Genomic DNA, 21,710 nt, shown 5'->3' with positions numbered 1-21,710 from the left:
TTTATATAAATAAGCTTTTCTTGGCTAGTTCTCTCTCTGTGTCTCTATCCCCCCTCTCTGTGTGTAGATAGATAAGTTTCTTCTTTCCTGTGTGAAATCTTCTTAATTTTCTATTTTAGCTGCCATTTCATGACAAATATGCAGTATTGAAATAAGCTTGTTTCTGAGAAGCATGTCTAAACTAAGACTCCTGGGTTTTATTTTTGTTTCATAAATACTAATTTCCCCTTTATAACACAAATTCTTTATTTCATAATCTCGAATAAGATGATACTTCCAAAAACTCTTTAGCTCATTGGATTTAGGGCATTAAAGATTGTAGCATAATACTTTTCTTCTGGGCCTGCAGCATTTTGGTTTTACTGTTAAGTGAAAACTTTTATTAATTTTAAGACTTTGCTTTCAGAATGAAATGCTGGTTGGTATGCCAGACCCCAAAATAGTTTTCCTTATTTAAATTATCTGTCTCTACTGTAAAACTGGCAATTTTTAGTAATTTCTGATTCTTATATTTGCTCTGTTCTTTTTTCACCCTTCATGCACCATTTTGGTCCTATTTGCTTGCTCTCTTTTTGTAGTCTGTCCTAGCTTCTTTTTCCAGTTATTATTTGACTTTACTTGTCTTGCTGCCAGTGCATCTCAGTCCTTGGATTCCAAATTGCTATTCTATATCCATTTGCTCTGTTCTGCTCTTGTCAGCAAAAATTGTTGTTCTTTGCCTGGTGGGACCTCAAAACTGATAATCTTTGGTTCCTGCCTCATTCAGAGATGGGTGACACAAGACATGGGATACAGATTCCGTGGTTATACATTTAGGATTTCTCCCAAATTTCCCAAAGACCGAGACTCTAATCTCCATCTAGAGGCAAAAAACAAAGAAAGTAGCAGAACCTCAAAAAAGGGGGGGGTAGGTGGATTAGGGTAGGTGCTATTTTCAGTTCTGGACCTAAGAACAAATACGATCAAGTTAGTACGGTTATACACATAAGTAGGTCCTAAACTTTTTGCAGGGGAGGAGAGAGGGAAAGCTTAAAAATTGTTTGTGGGTAGTGATATTAAAATGTCACAAACACAAAAAAGGTTCCTTGATGCTTGCAAAACAAATACAATACAAACAACTAACCGAAATTTTAAAGCTGATACATAGGTGTGGTATGAAAGAGCTGTGGTGGGGGCACCTGGGTGGCTCAGTCAGTTAAGTGTCTGCCTTTGGCTCAGGTCTTGATCTCAGAGTCCTGGGATGGATCCTGGGATGGAGCCCTGCAGCAGGCTCCCTTCTCAGCACAAGTCTGCTTGTCCCTCTCCCTCTGCCTTTCTCCTCCACTTGTGCTCTCTCTTTCTCTCAAATAAATAAAATCTTTTTTAAAAAAGGAATATTATCGCAGATGCTAAACCAATGTCAGACTAGCCGAGTTCTAAAGTTACACCTATTGATACTATACTAACCAGTATTTTCAAATTTTAATTTTAGGTGTCACTTAACACTAATATACCAATAAAAAGAAACCATAAGTGTATGTGTCAAAATACAGGAGGAAGACCACAGCTAAACTTTATAGAAAAACCTACCATCATGTAATTAAGCATGCTACTAAAACATTTTCGGCTATTTTTCTATTTATATTTCTACATACATTGAAGATAGAGCCAAATAGTGAATGAGTTTATAGGAAGGTATAAAGGTCATTTTTAAGTCCTGATTTTGGGTGTGCCAGTGTTTGTCATAACAGAAGGAAGGCAGAAACAAGGTTGTAAATATCATAAAAGGAAAAAATACTGTTAAAAAAAATCTGTCTTTAAAAACAGTGGCAAAACCCCCTGTCTCCCTAGAGTCTGCATTGTCAGCCTCTCAATGGATGGGGAGCTTTCAAGCAAACCTACAGTAGAAGGAAAACCTCTCCAGGAAACCAGTGTCTTTCCAAACAAGGACAGCGGGTTTCTTTCTTTTGTCGATGCTTTCTCTCTGTCTGGAAATTGGTTTCCCTTCCGATAGCAACCCAGGAAGGGGTGGTGCGCCCCAAGTTAGCGGGGCTCTGCCAAATACCAGAGGCTCTTCTTTGGAAGAGGGAGGCTCCTCCTTTGGACGTGAGGCGCCCCTACCAGAGCGCGCGCTTACAGAAACGGAAACCACTAGCTGTGCCGAAGTGAGTCAAGTGATGAAATCAAGACTAGTACATGGGAAGGAAGCTCACCCAATAGCTCACGAACCTAACTGGTGACAGAAGCTGCTGAACCTTGCTCGAGGAAACCATACGAGCTAACAGTTGCAGCCGTCATGAGGTGGTTCTCGGGGGCACTGGGCCCCCCAGTCTCCGGACAGCGCACCCCTTCATTTTGGAGAACCGCAGAGAAAGGCAGACGTGTGTGAGGGAAATACAGACTTCTGGTTCCCCAAGGACCCAGACTGAGTTCTGGTTCCAAGGCGACCACTGCCACCAGGTCAGTGCAGGACTCCTCAAATGTAGACGGGCGGAGGCGCGCCTCGCTTGGAGAGCCAGCTTCCCTGTCGGCGGAGACAGAAGGGGCGCGGCGGTTGCTCTCCGCCCGGACCGCGCCCCTACCCAGGGCGGGGCGCGCTCGGTCCTCACCTGGAGCGCTCAGGTAGGGCTTGGGCGGGGCGGGAGGCTGGCGCGCAGGCGCGGGACGGGGGCCTCGCCCCTGCCGACGTCGCAGGCTGGAGCTCACCTGGGAGACTCCAAGAGGAAGCGGAGCCTCGGTTCGGCCTCTCCTGGCAACGCAGGAGGCCCAGCGGGAAGGCAGGAGGCGGCGGCGGCGGCGGAGGAGGAGCTGGACTGAGCGGCAACTGTAGCGACAGCAACCAGAGGCGCCGCCGCCGCCACCACCTGCACCTGGCTCCCGGCCCAAGTCCAGCGCCCGCCCGGCCGCTGCTTCCCGCCGTCCAGCCGTGCCCACCCGCCAGGTAAGCGGGCGGGCCGGCGCTCGGGCCAGGGGAAGGGGGCCAGTAGACCCTGGGCAGCGTCGGAGGGGGCGGTAGGACGGACTTCGAGGCTCACGTGGTGGGGAGAGGGGTACGGTCCCAGCGGCCGGTTGGAGGTGGTCTCGAGAGCAGGGTTTCAGTTGCCCCTCCCGAGACGCCGAAAGGGGCGCCCGAGGCCGGGGCAGGTGGCGCTCCGAGGGTAGCCCTGTCGCCCCTGGCAGTCTCTGTAGGGAGGCCCCCGAGGAGCCAGACCCAGGCAGAAGTCCCGGTGGTCCGCAGCTTGACCCTGGGAGAGTCTCAGAGTGGGGGTCTCAGGGGCTGGGTAGGCGCGAGACGGCCGCGTTTCTACGCGTGCTAACAGGTTGCCGGTCTCCTCTGGTCCCTGCGCCGGGACGGGCGGGGGGGTGTGGAGGGGGGGCAAGTCCGCGACGGGAAAGGGCATGGCTTTGCCAGGCAACTTTCCCAGCCGGACCCCAGACAGTCCTAGGCTGGAAACCGCGGCCGCCTGAGCCATTTAAATGGTTTCCGAGTGGTTTGGAAAGCGCTCTGTGGTCGGGACGCGGACATCCCTCTCTCTCTCCCTCTCTCTCCTACTTTCTGGTCTCTACACTTTTCCGGGTGCACTCCCTAAGCCAGAGCTGCGCCCACTTTCCGGTTTGATCGAGAAGAGTTATTTTCTTCTTGGCAGGAAGAAATCCAACTGCCACTCACCAACCGCACACCATCTCGTTAAAGGACCTGCTGACTTAACGACCTGTAGATCGAGGCTCTGGTTTGCCCGTGGCATATGACTCAAAGGTTCAGAAAAACTTTTGTTTCGGGATCCTGCCACGACTGAACCTGGGTGTGCCAGGCCCAAATTCCTTTCCCTGCCTAATTAGGCGTTTGAAGCTTAAGAAATGAGGATGAAACTGGTCCTTTACCTTAGCCTTTTATTTCCTTCTCTCTCAAAACTCATCAAAAACACTTCAAACTCATCAAATAACTATTTCTGTTTTTAGAACCCCATAGAGTTAACTATTTATCTGATTTTTAGAAAAATGTTATTAAGCCAATGTAACTTGCTATAAAAGTTATACTACATAGTGAAGACATTTAAATTCAAATTCTGTTGTTAAAAAATAAGAAAATTGCTGTATTTTCATTTGAGAATTTCTGGTTGTAAGAAAATATGTTGTTTCTTTTACTGTATACATTTTCTTTGAGTCTGTGGCTAAAAGACATGAGGTTAAAGTCATACCCTACAATTAGAATTTCTTTAAATTGAACTTTTGCTTTTCATACCCGAAGTCTAGCATACATAATGGTTTAAACATTCTGACAGTTTATTTGTACCAAGCATCTTTCTTTTTATATTGCTTTAACTACAGCATTTTTACATAGAGATTTCTAATAATAAATGGCAAGTCCAGTGCCTACATTTGTTTACTGCTATATTTGCTCATTTAAAAAAAATGTTTTAAATTGCACATTTAGCAAAATGTCTTTGGCAAATCCTACAGCTTATTATTCATTTTTATTAAATTTTTTGTTTAAATTCAATTTAATTAACATATACAGTATTATTAGTTTCAGAGGTAGAGTTCAGTGATTCATCAGTCTTATATAACACCCAGTACTCATCACATCACGTACCCTCCTTAATGCCCATCACCCAGTTACCCCATCACCCACCCCCTCCCCTCCAGCAACCCTCAGTTTGTTTTCCATAGTTAAGAAAAAACTTATGGTTTGCCTCCCTCTCTTGTTTTTGTTTTATTTATTTTTATTTATTTTTTTAATGTGCAATTAAAGGTAAAAAGTCAACCACACAAACAGGGTGTAATTATTTTTTTAACATTTTTAAAAAAGATTTTATTTATTTGTTTGACAGAGAGAGACACAGCGAGAGAGAACACAAGCAGAGGGAGTGGGAGAGGGAGAAGCAGGCTTCCCGCTGAGCAGGGAGCCCAATGTGGGGTTCGAATCCAGGACCCCGAGATCATGACCTGAGCTAAAGACAGATGCTTAATGACTGAGCCACCCAGGCGCCCCAAATTATTAATGATATTTTCAACCAGTGCTTTCTGCTTTTGTCAAAAGAGCCTGGCTGTCCCTCCTAATCTTATCTCCATTCAGAGAAATACATATGTTAAATACTATTTAATAATTAGAGGTAGGCGTTGTTCCTCAAGCTTAGGGTATTAATTTAAACTTCACGGATTATTGAGCCAGATGTTATTACACTATCTTTATTCTTAAGGGAGAAATGTAATATGTTTACATTAGAGTAACAGTGTGCCTCTGTTAAACTATCTGTAAAATAGAAAAAAAAAATACTTCCCTAGATTAAGTTAATGAGGCCTTAAATCAGGAATCTCCCCCTGTCCTAGTATTACAGAGATCCTCTTCTCACTTTGGATACTCAGTCAGTCCAATCAGTTGGTGACAAACCAAGGCTGAGAGATTCTAAGGGCAGTTCAGCCAGCAAGTTAGTGGTAGATGTGGCATTATTATTCCAGAGACTTGACTCAAGGCCTGTGTTATTCTTCTACCACCCTTAATCCCACTTATCATAAGACGTTTATCTTTTTGTCTTTCATACAGTTTGTAAGACCTTTATGAGTACAGAATAGTCTGTTGTTCTTTGTCCAGCTCTGATTTACCTTAATTTCTACTTGTCCAGATGATGCCTGACTGTAGGGAGAATGAGTGAGGATGTCATTCTTCTCTTACTGTGGACCACATGCGTATTGAAGATGCCATGTGGATTGAGATGTTTAATCCTTTCTTGGTATTTCAGATCCATAGTTAATTTTTGAGTCAACACGGACAACATAATTTAGTCTTCTGATCTTTTATTATATTGGCTTAAAATATATTTTATGAGGCAGCAACCCAGGGTCATCCCTCCATTGGCAACACTCTAGATTTTTGACGGGCAAGCACACTTCTTCAACATTAGTATTTTTAAAACTTCTTTTTGTACTGCAATCCTCATTAAGAAATGTATTCTATGCTTCAGTGCAGTGTGTGTGTGTATGTGTTTGTGTAACAAGGCTCACAAAACAGTATTTAACCTCACCACGTGGATTTTCTCTATTATTTAAAAAAAATTCTGGTTTTAACGTACTGGATTGATTTTTTATGACCACAAATGGGTTGGAACCTACATTGCAAAATAACAGCATTCTATTGAATTGGGATTTTGAAGGTTGATTTTTCTATTAGCGTACTGCATCATGTACACACACATATTTGAAAGAAAGAAAACCAAACTGTACATTTTTAAAAATATAAAATTATACTCTGATCCTCATTAAACATTTAGGGTTTGAGACTCTAGGGCCTGATGCTAGACTAAATCTCTCAAACATAGGAACAGCATGAAACTTCACTGTACGTTAGCGTATTTTAAATGGATCCTTCAACCTCATGTAGTATGTTTGGACAGGGAAAACGGAAGGGTTTTTCTCAGGGGATTTTGATGGTAACAATTATCAAGTGAAAGTTTGAGAGAAAATTAATTCTTTCCAGCTCTGTTCTAAGTCCTAAATTTTATGGCATGTTAATAGTGCTTAGATGGGATGTTAAAAAAAATTATTAGAGTAAACATAAGCCAGTTTATTGTTGGTTTGTAGTCTGTTAACATTTTATATGTATTTTTCTTTCACTATGAAACAGATGTAAGAGACAAATTCTAGAAATCAGACTCCTAGCCCCTAAAAAGACTAGACTGGGAGACTGAGAGATTGGATGAGATCCCTAAGTGACCTGTAGGGATATAGACTTGGAAACTCTGATGGGATGATTAAGAAGCTTTTAATTTTCACTCCTGATAGAAGGAATTTATTTCCAAAAGAGAATTAGCATATCTAATATTTTGCAAATGATCAATGTGCAAATCATCTTTAGAACATATTCAGTTCTCTCATTCATAAAATGTAGAAATGCCTTTATTATGACAGATCTTTTATGGCTAGAAACTCTGATTGAGAAGGACGTATTATCAATCACCTAATTATGCTTCTAGTTAATATAAGAATAATTCATTTTCTGTAATTTCAGTAATTTTAACATAATTAATGTACTGCTAATAGCAACATTGAACTCAAATCAATGCCAGCAATGGTAAGAGCCTCAAATGCATTAATTTATGTGGTAAAGCAGAGACAGGTAGGACTCTGAATTGTAGGTCATTAGTAACTATTGACAGATGAAGTTTCCTTGAGTCATTCTCTGAGTTGGGCTCACATTTTTGGCACCAAATAGAGAATATTCCCCCTAGAGTACATTTTCCCTATAATTGTTTTAGTTTTAAACTGTTCCAACCAGTTTGTTCATCTATCCCATTGCCCACTGGACATCTTTAAGATGTCATAATTATCTGAGTTTATACATGAGTAAACCAGAAACTTCATCCCATCAAAGACAAAAACAAAAACAACCTATTTTACTTCCTATATTTTATTTATAAGTGTTACTACTTTTAACATTTCATATCCACAATTCCAACCTTCCCCCCCCCAAAAAAAAAAAAATCCCTGAAAACCAAAATGTTTTTGGTAACTCATTTGTCAGGAAAACTTGAACTCAATTTGCTATGAAACCTAAATGCACGGTCAGGAAGCTATTTATCATCTATTCCACTTGGTGGAATGTGTCTTGCTACAGATACACTGCTTTATTTGCTTACATGGTACTGTTCCAGGCACTGCTGGGGGTACACTCTTATATTGGGTATGTAAACCATATCTCCTTTCTAACATCCAAAATATTCTGATTTCTTTCAAAATATTCAGAGTTTTATTTTTTTTAATGATAGGAATTTTTAAAAAAGATTTTATTTAGTCATTTGATAGAGATCACAAATAGGCAGAGAGGCTGGCAGAGAGCTAGGGGGAAGCAGGCTCCCTGCTGAGCAGAGAGCCGGATGCAGGGCTCGGATCCCAGGACTCTTGATCCCAGGACTCTTGATCCCAGGACTCTTGATCCCAGGACTCTGGGATCATGACCTGAGCCGAAGGCAGAGGCTTTACCACTGAGCCACCCAGGTACCCCAATATTCTGAGTTTTAAAATGTATTTGGCTCCAGGGATTTTTGGAGAATGGCTTATGGATCTGTACCACTAAACAACTGTCATGGCAGAAATTCAGAGGTCATTTTTTTACTCTTTTTTTTTTTTTTTTTTTAGAGAGATATCACAAGTAGGCAGAGAGAGAGAGGCAGGCAGAGAGAGAGGGAAGAAGCCGACTCCCGGCTGAGCAGAGAGACCAATGCGGGGCTCGATCCCAGGACCCTGAGATCATGACCTGAGCCGAAGCAGAGGCTTCAACGTACTGAGCCACCCAGGCGCCCCATCTTTTTTTTTTTAACCTCCACAACTATCAGATCACTGAATCTGTTAACATTTTCTGCCTTTCCTTCTCCCACAAATTCTACTTCTGTTCTAGTTCAAGGTCTTATCAAGTCTTAACTGGGGTACCATAGCCACCTGCTACCTAATATCTTAGCAGATGGCATTAAGCTCAAATCCATCCTCATCAGAACCCCTCAGCTAATGATCTCTAAAAAAATGTAAACCTGAATTTCTCTTTCCTCTGCTTAAATCTTTTTTTTTAAGATTTTATTTATTTATTTGATGGAGAGAGCGAGATCACAAGTAGGCAGAGAGGCAGGCGGGGTGGGGGGAGTAGGCTCCCCGCTGAGCAGAGAGCCCGATGTGGGGCTCGATCCCAAGACCCTGAGATCATGACCTGAACCGAAGGCAGAGGCTTAACCCACTGAGCCACCCAGGTACCCAGAATCTTTTAATAACTTCTCATTGCTCAGGATAGAACTCATGACCCTTAAAATGGTCCACAAAATCTGACCCTTGCTTAACCCTGGATCTGTCCTTTGTAAACCAAAATTTTATATTCCAACAACAGATTTCATTGTTTTTTCCTGTGCTCTTTTCTCTTGTTAATCACCCCTTCTGAGATACCTTCCTTTTATCTTTACCTCTATAACTCTGATTCTTAAGACTCAGTTCTCACGTCGCTTAGGAAGTTGTACCCCGGCCACACACACACCTCAACATACACCTGAGCTGGGGGGAGATGTCCTATGCATTATTCTGTCATGCACTTTACATATATGATTTAATATAGTCTGCTTTTGTGCCTGTACACACACACACATACATACACACACACCTTTAGATTTGCAAAGCATGGAATATTTCTCTTTCCTCTAAGCCTATTGTGAAGTAAAAATATTAGGGGAAGGGTGCCTGGGTGGCTCAGTGGTTTAAGCCTCTGCCTTCGGCTCAGGTCATGATCTCAGGGTCCTGGGATTGAGCCCCGCATTGGGCTCTCTGCTCAGCAGGGAACCTGCTTCTGCCCCCCCCCCCACCCCGCCGCCTGCCTCTCTGCCTACTTGTGATCGCTCTCTCTGTTAAATAAATAAAATCTTTAAATATTTATATATATATATATATATATATATATATATATATATATACACGGGGAGCCTGGGTGGCTCAGTTTAAGCCTCTGCCTTCAGCTCAGGTCATGATCTCAAGGTCCTGGATTGAGCCCCCCCCCCCCCCCCCCCCCCCCCCCCCCCCCCCCCCGCATCGGGCTCTCTGCTCAGTGGGGAGCCTGCTTCCTCCTCTCTCTCTGCCTACTTGTGATCTCTGTCTGTCAAATAAATAAATAAAATCTTAAAAAAAAAAAAAGAAATAAAGTCCGACTTAGTACCTGGGAGTGTTAACTTTGTGAGTTTTCTCACAAAGGGAGCAAACTTTAATATGTGGTTCATGTTTTTAAAATTAGAATTTAGTCGTTAATGTCTTTATATTTTTTATTAAGTAACAAAAGTTAATATCTGATGTCTTAAGATTTAGCTCTTATTTACTATTTTATTATTGAGCACTTATGTGCCAGGCATATTTTAAGCAATTTACATAAATTAAACATTTAATCTTCAAAGCCACTTAACGAGGTACATGCTGTTTTTCTCCCTATTTTAGAGACAGGAAAATTGAGAGATTAAGTAATTTGCATCTGTGTACAAGGCCAGTGAAATGTATTCAAATACAAGCTGTCTGATTCCAAATCCTGTACTTGTATCCTATTTATATGTAAATAAAATTAGAAAGAATTATTAAAAGGCTTACAACAGCAATAGCAACAAAAATTCAACTCTTTTTTTATTTATTTAACTTATTGTGGCGATAAAAATGATGCTTTAGTGTGCAGTTACAGGTTATCATTCTACTAGCATACTAACATATCTATGGGATTCCCAGGATCCCAGTGCTGGGCTCCCTGCTCAGTGGGGAGCTCAGTGGCTTCTCCCTTTCCCTCTGCCTTGCCTCCTCCCTTCCTGCTCTCTTAGTCACTCTGTCAAATAAATACATCTTCTAAAAAAATTAAGAATAGAAAATAAAAAAATCCAGTCAGCTCTCATCTTCCCCAGTCCTGCTGCCTCCAGGCAACAACTTTAAACTGTTTTAGGTGTTTCTTCCAGTATTTGCCTTTTGCAATAATATGCATATACTGCTATTTCTTAATTTATCAATATTTTATATTATCTACTGACTTCCCATTAAAATAGATAACTATCTAGCTCTTTTACACACATAACCCTTGCTCTCCCTTCTTCCACCTCCAATATAATTCTCACATTATTGTTTCCATTTTAGTATTTACTTATGCTTATTATGTACATATTGTTTGCTAATTAATTACATGAGTGTATTGTGAGTCTGAGTAAAAATTTTTTAATCATGGAGTTAATAATCCATTTAAGAAAAAGATAGCTTGGTTTTTCCACATATAATTTCTATTTCTATATACTCCCACATCATCTCAGTATGATTTTTCTACATAATCACACAAATTTATTGGTTTCTTCTGAAGCTCTCTATCCTCTTGTTCGAATTTGGACTATTGCTTTCTAGACCTATTCCACAGCAGTTGTTTGGGATTTCTCTTTACTGACATTTCTGATGGAGTCCCTATTTCTTAGATATGAGTGAATTTGTTGTTTATTTACTTTTTCATATGGATGGAATACATTCCCCAGTAGCTTCTTGAGAAATGATGAATGGAATTAAGAAATTTGAGATATTATATGTCAGAAAATCTTTATTCTACCTTCAATTTTTTCCATCTTATTTTTTAAGTAGTTACTCTATTCAGATGGTCCAAAATTTAAAAAAAAAAAAAAAAAGGAGGTATCTTCCTTTGACTGTTGCCCTCTGACACCTGGTTTTCCTCCCTGTGAGCAAACAGTGCTTTCTTTATATTTATGTGCATATGTGTATATACATAATATATATAAGTTGCATACATAAAAATGCAAATTAATCTTTTTAAAATTTAACTTATTGTGGAGATACCCTCATATCAGCATGTAAAGTGCCTTTTTTTTTTACATGATTTTATTTTTTTTATTTGACAGAGAGAGATCACAAGTAGGCAGAGAGGCAGTCAGAGAGAGAGAGGAGGAGGAGGAGGAAGCAGGCTCCCTGCTGAGCAGAGAGCCTGATGTGAGACTCGATCCCAGGACCCTGAGACCATGACGTGAGCCGAAGGCAGAAGCTTAACCCACCCAGGCGCCCCACCTTGTTTGTTTTTAACTTGGCATACTATTCCATCATATGAACCTATCATGATTTATTTATCTTTTGCAATTTATTCTTCTGTTGGTAGAGTTGTCAGTTGTTTCAGCATTTTGATGTTGGATACTAGCATATTAGCATATCTGTGGGGTAAATTTCCAGACGTTATCCTTACACTTGATTGATACATTGATGGAGGCAAAGTAGTATGAGATCTTGAAAGTTTGGAGTCAGATGGGTTGGGGAAAGGGTAAAAGAACACTTGATGCTAAATACCTGGTGGCAGGGTGGGTCCTTCCGGGACCGTTAATAGTGCAGAGAGGGCTTCTGATGCAAATTATTATTTTCTTTGTTTTATTTGAGCTTTTTGACCATGACCTTTGTTTTTTCAGATATGACCCAACTTTTTGAACTTGTTAAGACTTGTTGCTGTCATTACCTCAGTGTCCTTCTCATACTCATTACCCTTTATCATTACCTCTTTTAGCGTTCGTGGCCTCTTGCCCTGTTATTTTAGCTCCAGGTCTTCCTCTGCAGATAATCTAGAACAGAGAACACACAAGTCAAGAACCCATCTTCACATACTTGACCATTAACGACCTTCTGAAGCTTCACATTGATTCATTTGCTGAAGTCAGTTAACCCTAACTTCCAGATCTCTTCTCAAGACTCCACACCCCTCCTATTCAATCTCTCACATGGATTACTTATAATTGTCTCCTAACCACCTTCAGTCTTCTTTCTGACATGCCTCCCTCTTCCCCCAAAATCCATATTCAGCACAGCTTCGAGAATAACCATTTTAAATTTCAGTTATGAGATTAGGTCATCACTTTACTTAAAATCCCTCAGTGCCTCTCCCCTTTGCCTAAAGAATTAAGTACAAATCCCACAGAATTAGGTACCCCTCTCTTCCCTATATGGAGCTTGGCATTCAGCATTCTTATTGACCTCACTATGTAATTGTCTGTGTATGGTCCTGAGGAAAATTATTCTGTCTGAGGTCAGCTTTTGAGAAAAGAATTAAAGTTTAGTCTGGCACATTTTTTTTTAAATTTTATTTATTCATTTGACAGAGAGAGAGATCACAAGTAGGCAGAAAGGCAGGCAGAGAGAGAGGAAGGGAAGCAGGCTCTGGGATGCGGGGCTTGATCCCAGGACCCTGAGATCATGACCTGAGCCGAAGGCAGCAGCTTAATCCACTGAGCCACCCAGGCGCCCCCATCTGAAACATGTTTTAACAAGACTTTTTCATTCTTTCCCTGTGAGGGGTGGATAATGTAGGAATTTCAAATGGTGACTAGATAAGTGGAGGGATATTGTATGTTTTAGAATAGGTGCAAAATCGCCTAATCTCGAAGGCAGACATTGCTTTTATGCCTATTTTTAAAATGATGTTATGGATTTATGAAGGACTATTTTGTTCTTTTACATCTGGGGATGTGAAAGTTAATGGAGACTAGGTAAGTATAGGGAAATATGTAAATTTCAGGTTGAAGCCTTTTTGGATTTCTAGACCAGGAGTTGGCAAACTACAGCCTCTGATCCAAATTCTATCCACCACCTGTTTTTATAAACAAAATCTTATTGGAACTAGCTGTGCCCATTCATGTGTGTATTGTGTATGAGTGCTTTTGCAAAATAAAAATAGAGTTGAGTAATTGTAATGGAGACTACCCAGTCCACCAAGTAAAACACATTTACTATTTAGGCGTTTGTAGAAAGCTTGCTGACACTTTTTCTAGAGGAATGGAAGCTGAGAGGTGGAGGATGAGTACCCACCGAGTTGTAGATAAGCTTGTAGAAAGTGAGTGCTAAGTGACAACCATTGAGCAGCAAGCAGTCTCACTCACTTGCTCCTGCATTCCTCTCTCCCTTAAAATTCTGAGGCCTCGAAAGGGAGAATGAGTAGATAGCAATTGTCTACTAGTTGTGAGTTTTGGGACTCCTTCAAAAAAATGAATGTTCAATGAACTTATTCTGTGGAACCTGCATCCCCATCCTCTAACTATGTTCCATGACAGGTCCAGTACACTCTCCCTTTGCTAAGATATGAGAAAAACATCAGTGAGAGAAGTGCCTGCATTAGTGGAGGGAAAAAAAAATCGGTGGTTGTTCTCCTTTGTAGGCCATTAAGATTGGCTCCCAGGTTTCAGTGGAGATGGTGGGATACCATAGTAGCAGAAGACAAGTAGCAGCATTTATTTAATCACCAAAAACAAAGTAGGGATATACACAATAATGGGAATCAGAGACAGAGATGTAATCAGAAGGCATTTGTTTTGCAAATGGGATGAATGAAATAAATGGACAGTACCACAGTATCATTTTGTGTATATAGCAGAAAAAACTCTAGGTGTAGTGGAGAAACATTGACTTCAGTTGCCACAGTTGAGCATCATTACCTCTCACCTGATAAGTGTCATCACCAGACGTAAGTCGGTCTTAGGCCCAGAGCCCTTCGATTGAATTTGAGGCCTCGTCTTGAGGAAGGCTCGACAACTGCTTCAAGCGTACAACACAGATCTTCCTCAAAAGCCTTCTCCCGATGGACGTGTAGCCATGCTTTGGGGAGAAGAAAATACTCAGACCTTTCATACCAATTCCTAGGGAGCCAAAATACCATTTGTGGCCCTCTCATCATAATGGGGAATTACAGTAGTTAGGTAATAGATGGAGTCTTCACTCAAGTCTGACTCATAGGGGGCTCAGCTGTCAGAGATCTACCCTGTGCCTATTTCCCCATTTCCTTAATGTATAATTGGGGTAGACATTCTGGATGACTGGCAGAATTCCTATATCAGTTCTTGAAGTCATAGACTGAGGACCATTGTGATAGGAGAGCTAAGTGGAAGACCTTAGAACTTCTCCTCCTTCTAAGATAGTAAATCAGAAATAATACTGTTTCCCCAAGGGGATAGTTGAGATCAGGGCCACCATCAAAGCTTCAAAATAAGACTTGAGATATCTATCGTATCTCATTTAACTGCCTTATTTGGCCTGTGCAGAAGTTGGATGAATCTTAGAGAATGAATGGACTATTGTAAACTTAGTCATTGGATGATTCCAAGTGTGCCTGCTGTCCCAGATGTATTATCTTTACTTGATATAATCAACACAGCCTCTGGCATTTGGTGTGTAGCTATTGACTTGGTTAATTTTTCTCTGTACCAATTTACAATGGCCACCAAAGGCAATTGGCTTTTATCTAGCACAGCCAAGGCCAGGTCAGTTCTCCTGTCCTAGAAATCTTAATTATCCCAACAATCCACAAAATATCACTTTGATTTGCTATGTTGATAATATTATATTGATTGTATCTGATGAACAGGAAGTAGCAAGTACTTTAGATGTCTTTGTGAAGTATATGAAAACCCGAGGATAATCAGACCCACAGAAATTTGGGAGCACTTCAGTAACATTTCTGGACATTCAGTTGTCAATATATTTAATAGACCTTTATTTTTGGAGGCAACATTTTCTTTTCTCCTTTCCATTTTCTTTTTCTTTTAACAAATTATTACATTGGTTTTGTTAGATATTAAGTTTATAATTTAGTCTTTAGGTAAAAACATTGGGTGGGATTGTGACCGAATTTGAAAAGTAATTCATATTGTCACAGTAATGGGTACAATGGCTGTTGGCACTCTGCATTGCATGTTGAGGTTTCCTCTGCACTTGTAAGGAGGATCATTGCATCTTGTTTGGTGGAATATAGAGTTGTTTTGTAATTGTACAGGAGTTCAAATGTGTGAGAAAGTGTGTGCATATGAAAACTGTGTAGACTATGCTATTATCAATTTATTGTTTCTCAGTTCCAAATTTATTCTCTTCTGCTCTACAGTAATGGATGAGGGCCCTGTAGATATTTCTTCTTTGCCGACTGGCATTGATGTTAAGCCTTATCAATAGAGGGCACTGGAGGGACACTGAAAGTAAAAGGTGTTTCCCTTCCTGGTTTCAGGGTGGCTTCCTGGTTAGACTCTTTCTGGGCATAATTTTTCTCTACTTCTCAGCCTCCACATAGTTTTCTCTAGTGTTAGGTAATTGCATGGTACATCTTTCTCTAGAGCTGGCACAGCCCTGGCCCGTTCCACTTTCTCCAGAGCTTGACTTGGGCAGTAATTTGTACCCTGGGATCATAGACATCATGGACCTGTTCCTAGCCTAAATCACCGATCCCCACACTCTCTGTTTAGCCCCACACATGTGCACACTGGGGGCCCCACAAAACTGGGTTTCTAGGGAGCCTGCTTCCCAAATTTTATTCCAGGGACCAGTTTGGCACCATAGTGGCCCAGGCTATACATGAAAGTGCACTAGACTGTAGAGGACAGCTTTTTAACTCCAGGGGCCATCTGCACCTAGAAGCCAACAGTTATCCTCAGCTCATAGCAAGTTCCAGGCTTCTTCTGGAATTCCAGAGGGCAGATTTTTTGGGCGAGTTTCACTAGTGAGACACATCTGTCAGTTTTCCACCATCAGGAAGCCAACACTGTGCTCTCTCGGTAGAGATCTCTGGTTCTCAGTGCTGGTGAGGGGAGGGTTCTTCCTTGGGCCCTCATCTTAGCCTTGTGGATAGTGGTTGCCCTTTATGTCTACTACTATGTTATTTAGAATTCTCTTTCACTCACTAACCAATTCCCTGTTACTCCAGTCCTCTCTTAATAATAGATTAAACTTTCCTTTTTCAAATCACTTGTAGTTTCTGTCTCCTTACTAATCTGAGGGCCATCTATTATGTTTACAAGGTAAATACACAGACAAATCTTTTAAAATGTAATTCTTCTGTCCAGGGAAAGTACTAGGTAAGTGGGTAATCTGTAGGACCACTCAAATCACTCCTCAAAATTACTGTCTACTATGCCATAAATTATCCGTATATAGCTTTCATAGCTGCAGATTCATTCACAGTAGCTGGAGAGTAAGTGAGCTCACCTCACCATCATCCTGCCCTCTCCCCAAAGAGTATTATAATTCCATAATTACTTGTTTGCTCCAAGCTGTAAAGGTAGAATTGACTGGTCCAGAAATCAAGAGCCTTTCTATAACCTTTCACCTTCAAAGATAATACTGTTAATGGAGATACTTATCTGACCAGGTTTAGCTGAGAAGTTGGATGTTTGACCACATGCTCTCCTATATTAAAACCTGTGCCTCTAAGTTATTGGACGTCAGCTCTATCACTAGGCTATTTGTCACATAACCTGCAGAGATGACTGTTCAGAAAGTCATCTTCCTCTATGACAATTACATGCAGTTAGCTGTCTGCTGGTGGTGGTTTCCAGCCAGCCAGAGCAACTCTGCTTTGTCTTTAGCTGGGATCTTTGGAGTATTTCTGCCTCCTCCTCCTGGGAGGCAGCATGTAGCCATCTCAGTGCAATTTGCTTTGCATCAGTGTTTGTCACCTGTCATACATCCACAAGTCACTTCCTGCTCAGAAGAACTGCAGACAAGGATGTGGACACAGACTTAAACGTAATCAAAACTAACAAACCACAACAGCAAGTCACTGTGAAATTTGATTTTAACAATGAATACAAGCAGAATTACTTCCTGCCACTCCTCCCTTCCCTAACCAGCAGATGAGGGCACTTAATAAAATTTCTGCCCAAGCACATAAGGTTTATTATTAGGGCAAGTTTTTTGTTGTTGTTGTTTTGTTTTTTTTAATTTGCTTAGGAAATCTAGATGATAATGTGTGGCAATGATCCAATATGTATTAATTTTGCAATGGTATACTTTTCTTAATCTACGATCTATTCTACACTATAAGTATAGAGTTTTGTAATTTTTTGCTTTTTTGTGATTACCCTTAACCCTTTATAACATGCTTTCATTCATGTGGTAGCAAGCAAGTTTCATATACCAATTAGGCTTTGTGCCAGTTAAAGTCACCTGAAACCAGACCCTAAATCCCTGAGGATGTAAAAAAAGGTTTTATTGTCAGGAATATAGGAACAAGAAATGGAAAGAAACACTTTCTTCTTCTTTTATTAAATGTTACTTTCATGTGCAGTTATGAAATGTTCTGTTTTCACTGCTTTAGGAGATTGCTTCAGTTGGAATTTTTAAATTTAACAACTAATGTTTTTACAATGTGTCCTTTCCACCCAGAAGGGACAACAGAGACTAAAGATGGATTTTATCTTGATCTTTTCCTATTTGAATCTGTATTTAAACAACATCCTCAGGTGATTCATTGTTATAGTTGAGTTTGAGAAACCATAGTCTACAGAACTGGTAGCCACAGCTTTGTAGTTATTTTAATTTGTGATATTTCAGTTCTTTCTGTTCAGAGAGAAAGATATTTTTACCCCTAAGAGTAATCCATTGATTTTAACCCAGTCTCACAGACTGTTAGATTCATGCATATTGTTTTAGCCTTTTAAAATATCATTTTGTGGATATTTTTATTTATTATTAATGCCCTCTTGTAATGTCTACATATAATACTAGGATATAGATTGATATTCTTTAAGACCAGAGGCCTTGGAATTTTTTTTTTCTAATTTTAGACATTTATACTTTAGAATTTAGAAGGTCTTTGAATTTAAATTAATTTTTTCTAGTTTTAAAAAATGATTTCATGGTATTCCTATCTCCTGTGAATCTGATGTTTTATAATTAGCAAACGACCATTTTAGATAGGTGTATTTAAAGGTTTAGAATGTACAATAAGAACAAGACCTTCACCTGCTAATCATTTCTATATCCTGAAATTGCTGTTGTGCTGATTTTTGTTTTTTCATTTCTGAAACTTCTGAGTTTAATTGGAAGTTGATTCTAGGAGAAATTTGTTTTGTTTCACTGGCTGTTTTCACGTAGGTCTTCAAATTTGCTAAGTAGTGAGGTCTAGGAACATGATGTTATTCCCAGGAATGGGAATTAAGAGTCCTGGTTTTCTTTAATTCATTCATTTATTATGTTGTATTATGTATTTTATTGTTCAGAGTCTGATGGGAATAAAATATTTTAAAAATGATTTTACAGCACCATAATTTTCAATAAAACCCTAGTGCCTCATTTATATCAGCATTAATCTCTAATAAGACTTTTCAGGAAACTTTGGGTTATTCGTGCTTTGGATTTCATCTAATCTCTCTAAGTCAAAATAACTTTTGCTCATTTTTTTTAAAAGATTTTATTTATTTACTTGAGAGAGAGAGAAAATGAGAGGAGAGAGTATGAAAAGGGAGAGGGTCAGAGGGAGAAGCAGAATCCCTGCTGAACAGGGAGCCCAATTCAGGACTCCATCCCAGGACTCCAGGATCATGGCCTGAGCTGAAAGCAGTCGCTTAACCAACTGAGCCACCCAGGCACCCCACTCTTGCTCATTTTATATCAAGAATCTATTTTGAAAAACCTGTCCTTGGAATATTAGAAATTAATAGTGTGGTTGCCTTAGGATGGACGCAGTCCTTTTCTTTTTCAGGTGCTAGTTTGATTTGCCCAAAATCTTCTGACCTAGACCAGTGATTCTTAGCACCTGCTGCCCTTTTGAATTATCTAGAGAGCCTAAAATAGCAACAAAAACAGGCCCTATTCCTGCCCCTCGAACAGTTAAATCAAACTCTCTAGAGGGGAAGCCTGAGACTCTCTTTTTAAAGAGCTTTCTGCTACTGTGTACCCAGAGTTGAAGACCACTGATAGATATGCTTGATGTGGAGTGTAATTTTCATTAATGGAAGCCTAATAGTGCACATTAGCAACAAAGGGCAGAAGAGTCATATAAAAATTCCTGGGAGATCTATGTTGGATTCTTTAAGTGATCAGCAACTGATAAAAGTAGACTTTTCCCTTCTGAAATAATCTGAAAAGAGGAAAGCATCCTGTTCCAACTTTAGTAGACTCTTGCTACTCAAAGGTCTCAATCTGTGAATCCTCCATTGTTAAAATCCACAGTCTCATCCTGAATCTTTATTTCTAAAAATATGCTCTGGAAACAGTTTTTTTTTTTCCCTTTTTAACTCATTTGTCCAGAAAACCTTACCTGATATGAAGCTATTTGTAGTTCTTTCCTTAGGTTTTTCCCTTATGTCCTTACATTTAGAGCATCAAAAATTTTTTAAGATTTATTTATTTAATTTAGAGAGAGAGCATGCGAGCAAGGTTGGGGCAGAGAGAGAGGGAGAGAAAGAATCCTCAAGCATGCTTCCCACTGAGTGCAGAGCCTGACTCAGGCCTCTATCCCAAGACCCCAAGATCACAAGCCGAAATCAAGTCAGCTCCCTCACTGACTGAGCCACCTAGGAGTCCCTAGAGTATCAATTTTTGACCCTTAAAGGTCTATTTCAGATAACTTCAGTTAAAAGTTTAGTAATTTATATCAAATTTGAACACAGCTGGGAGAATGCTACCGTTCCACTTAAAAGAATGGCATTGAGGGGCGCCTGGGTGGCTCAGTGGTTTAGGCCGCTGCCTTCGGCTCAGGTCATGGTCTCGGGGTCCTGGGATCGAGTCCCGCATCGGGCTCTCTGCTCAGCGGGGAGCCTGCTTCCCTCTCACTCTCTCTGCCTGCCTCTCTGCCTGCTTGTAATCTCTCTCTGTCAAATAAATAAATAAATAAAATCTTTAAAAAAAAAAAAAAAGAATGGCATTGACCAGGTCCCTTAATTTGTTTGACTGTCCGTGTTTGTCTGTAAAATGGGAATGACTTCACAAGATTATTGGAGGACTAAATGAGAACCTGTGTAATGTGAAGGTATCAGGGACCTAATCAACATTGAACAAAAATAAATTATTGTTTTATTATTTCTAATAATATATGAAATCTTGGTCCTTCTTCTTCCTTTTCTAGTCAAACCTATACTGGGTATTCACTGTGTCACCAACATTCTGGTAAGTACCAGAGAAACAACCGTGAAAAAGGGAGACACTGTTTGTGTCCTTCATGAGTTTTCCTTGACTCCTTCATTGGATACATCCTCAACTAAGACTAATTGAGTGACTTCCTTAGGTAGACAAACACACACAATGATAGGATTATTTGCCCTATTGATGGAGAACTTCTCTAGTTTATAATTTATTCCCAAAAAAGAACTTTCTTCCACTTTCCTCATTAATTTCATCCTTCTTTCTCATTCCCCACCCTAACCACAAATATGATTCCTGCCATATGTTTTGAGAAAACCATCACTGTTACAGAAGTATCTAGTTCAGTCATCTCCCTTTACTCTGTACTTTCTCTGCACCCTTTCCTGGTTTATGTGTTGTTGAAACATCCTAAGGAGAACAGCTCATTCCTTGTCTAATTCCCGATCTAGTTTACATCTGGTTGCTCAGGAGATCTAGTATCACTAGCAGCACTGCAGAAGGGGATTTTTGGCATTGACTCAGTGATAGGAAGGAGGGTGAACATAGGCTGATTTATATCTGTTTATCAAACTGTGGTTAAAGGTGATCAGGTAGTAATTCATAGGTGACAATTATCCTATGAAGCTTCAACTTTTGCCTGTTCTTATCTTCCTGGAATCCCTTAAATCAGGTTGTTGCACTCATTAGTCTGAATGCACCCTAGATCTTGGAGGCAAGACTGTAACAAGTCTAGTGGATTCTCTGCCAAGTTCATTCCTGGTGTTGCCTAAAGCCCATTGGACTAGGTCTAGTGCAGTTTACTTTTAAAGATGAACGAACTGTCAAAGAATTAACATCTCTAAAGGGTTAAACTGCAAGTTGTAGAAGCTATATCCAATTGACATGGATACGTTATCTATTAACCTGTTTTCCCTTGACTGCCCTCTATTTTGTTTTTATAATCCCCTTGCTCTTTCCGGTTTATCCTTTTCCCACCTACCCCTTAAATGTAGCTATTTCTCTGGCCTCTTTACTGTATATACCGTAGGTGAACTCTTCTATACCCCAAGAATGACTCCCACATTTTCATCTCTAGCACAGAGTTTTTCTCTGATTTTCAGTCCTGTGTATCTTTTTGCTCATGAGAACTCACCTTGGAAGTCCTATCAGCATCTCAAATTTGTCTCCCAAACAGAACCGATTATCTAATTCCCACCCCCAAGTCTACCCTTCTTCCTGTATTCCCTGCCTCTGTTAATGTCATCACGTCAACCATCCACCTTCCATTCTTCGCTTTCTCTCACCAACTTCTATTTGATTCTACTTCCTGGGCTCCTGATTAGTCCTCTCCATCCTTTCTACCTTCCTCATTTCTTTGGTATTCA

The 21,710-nt window shown here is 40.3% G+C and overlaps 1 protein-coding gene across 3 annotated transcripts in view; it reads left to right on the top strand.

Annotated features, from left to right (window-relative positions):
* The first annotated feature begins 2,298 nt into the window (after positions 1 to 2,298).
* The window catches only part of GALNT3 (polypeptide N-acetylgalactosaminyltransferase 3), a 46,476-nt gene continuing 27,064 nt past the window's right edge, over positions 2,299 to 21,710 (top strand). The window contains exons 1-2 of one of the 3 annotated variants that reach the window (XM_046019462.1): positions 2,782 to 2,920; positions 20,330 to 20,370. The gene's annotated coding sequence lies outside the window, so the exon portion shown is untranslated. Of the gene's footprint in view, positions 2,440 to 2,781; positions 2,921 to 20,329; positions 20,371 to 21,710 lie in introns of those variants that run through there. The other 2 variants (XM_046019464.1, XM_046019463.1) reach the window with 2 other exon arrangements.

The sequence above is a fragment of the Meles meles genome, chromosome 9 (genome assembly GCF_922984935.1).
Source record: "Meles meles chromosome 9, mMelMel3.1 paternal haplotype, whole genome shotgun sequence".
Taxonomy (NCBI): domain Eukaryota; kingdom Metazoa; phylum Chordata; class Mammalia; order Carnivora; family Mustelidae; genus Meles; species Meles meles.
The sequence above is the reverse complement of the archived record's forward strand: the minus strand, read 5'-3'. Positions and strand labels throughout refer to the sequence as shown.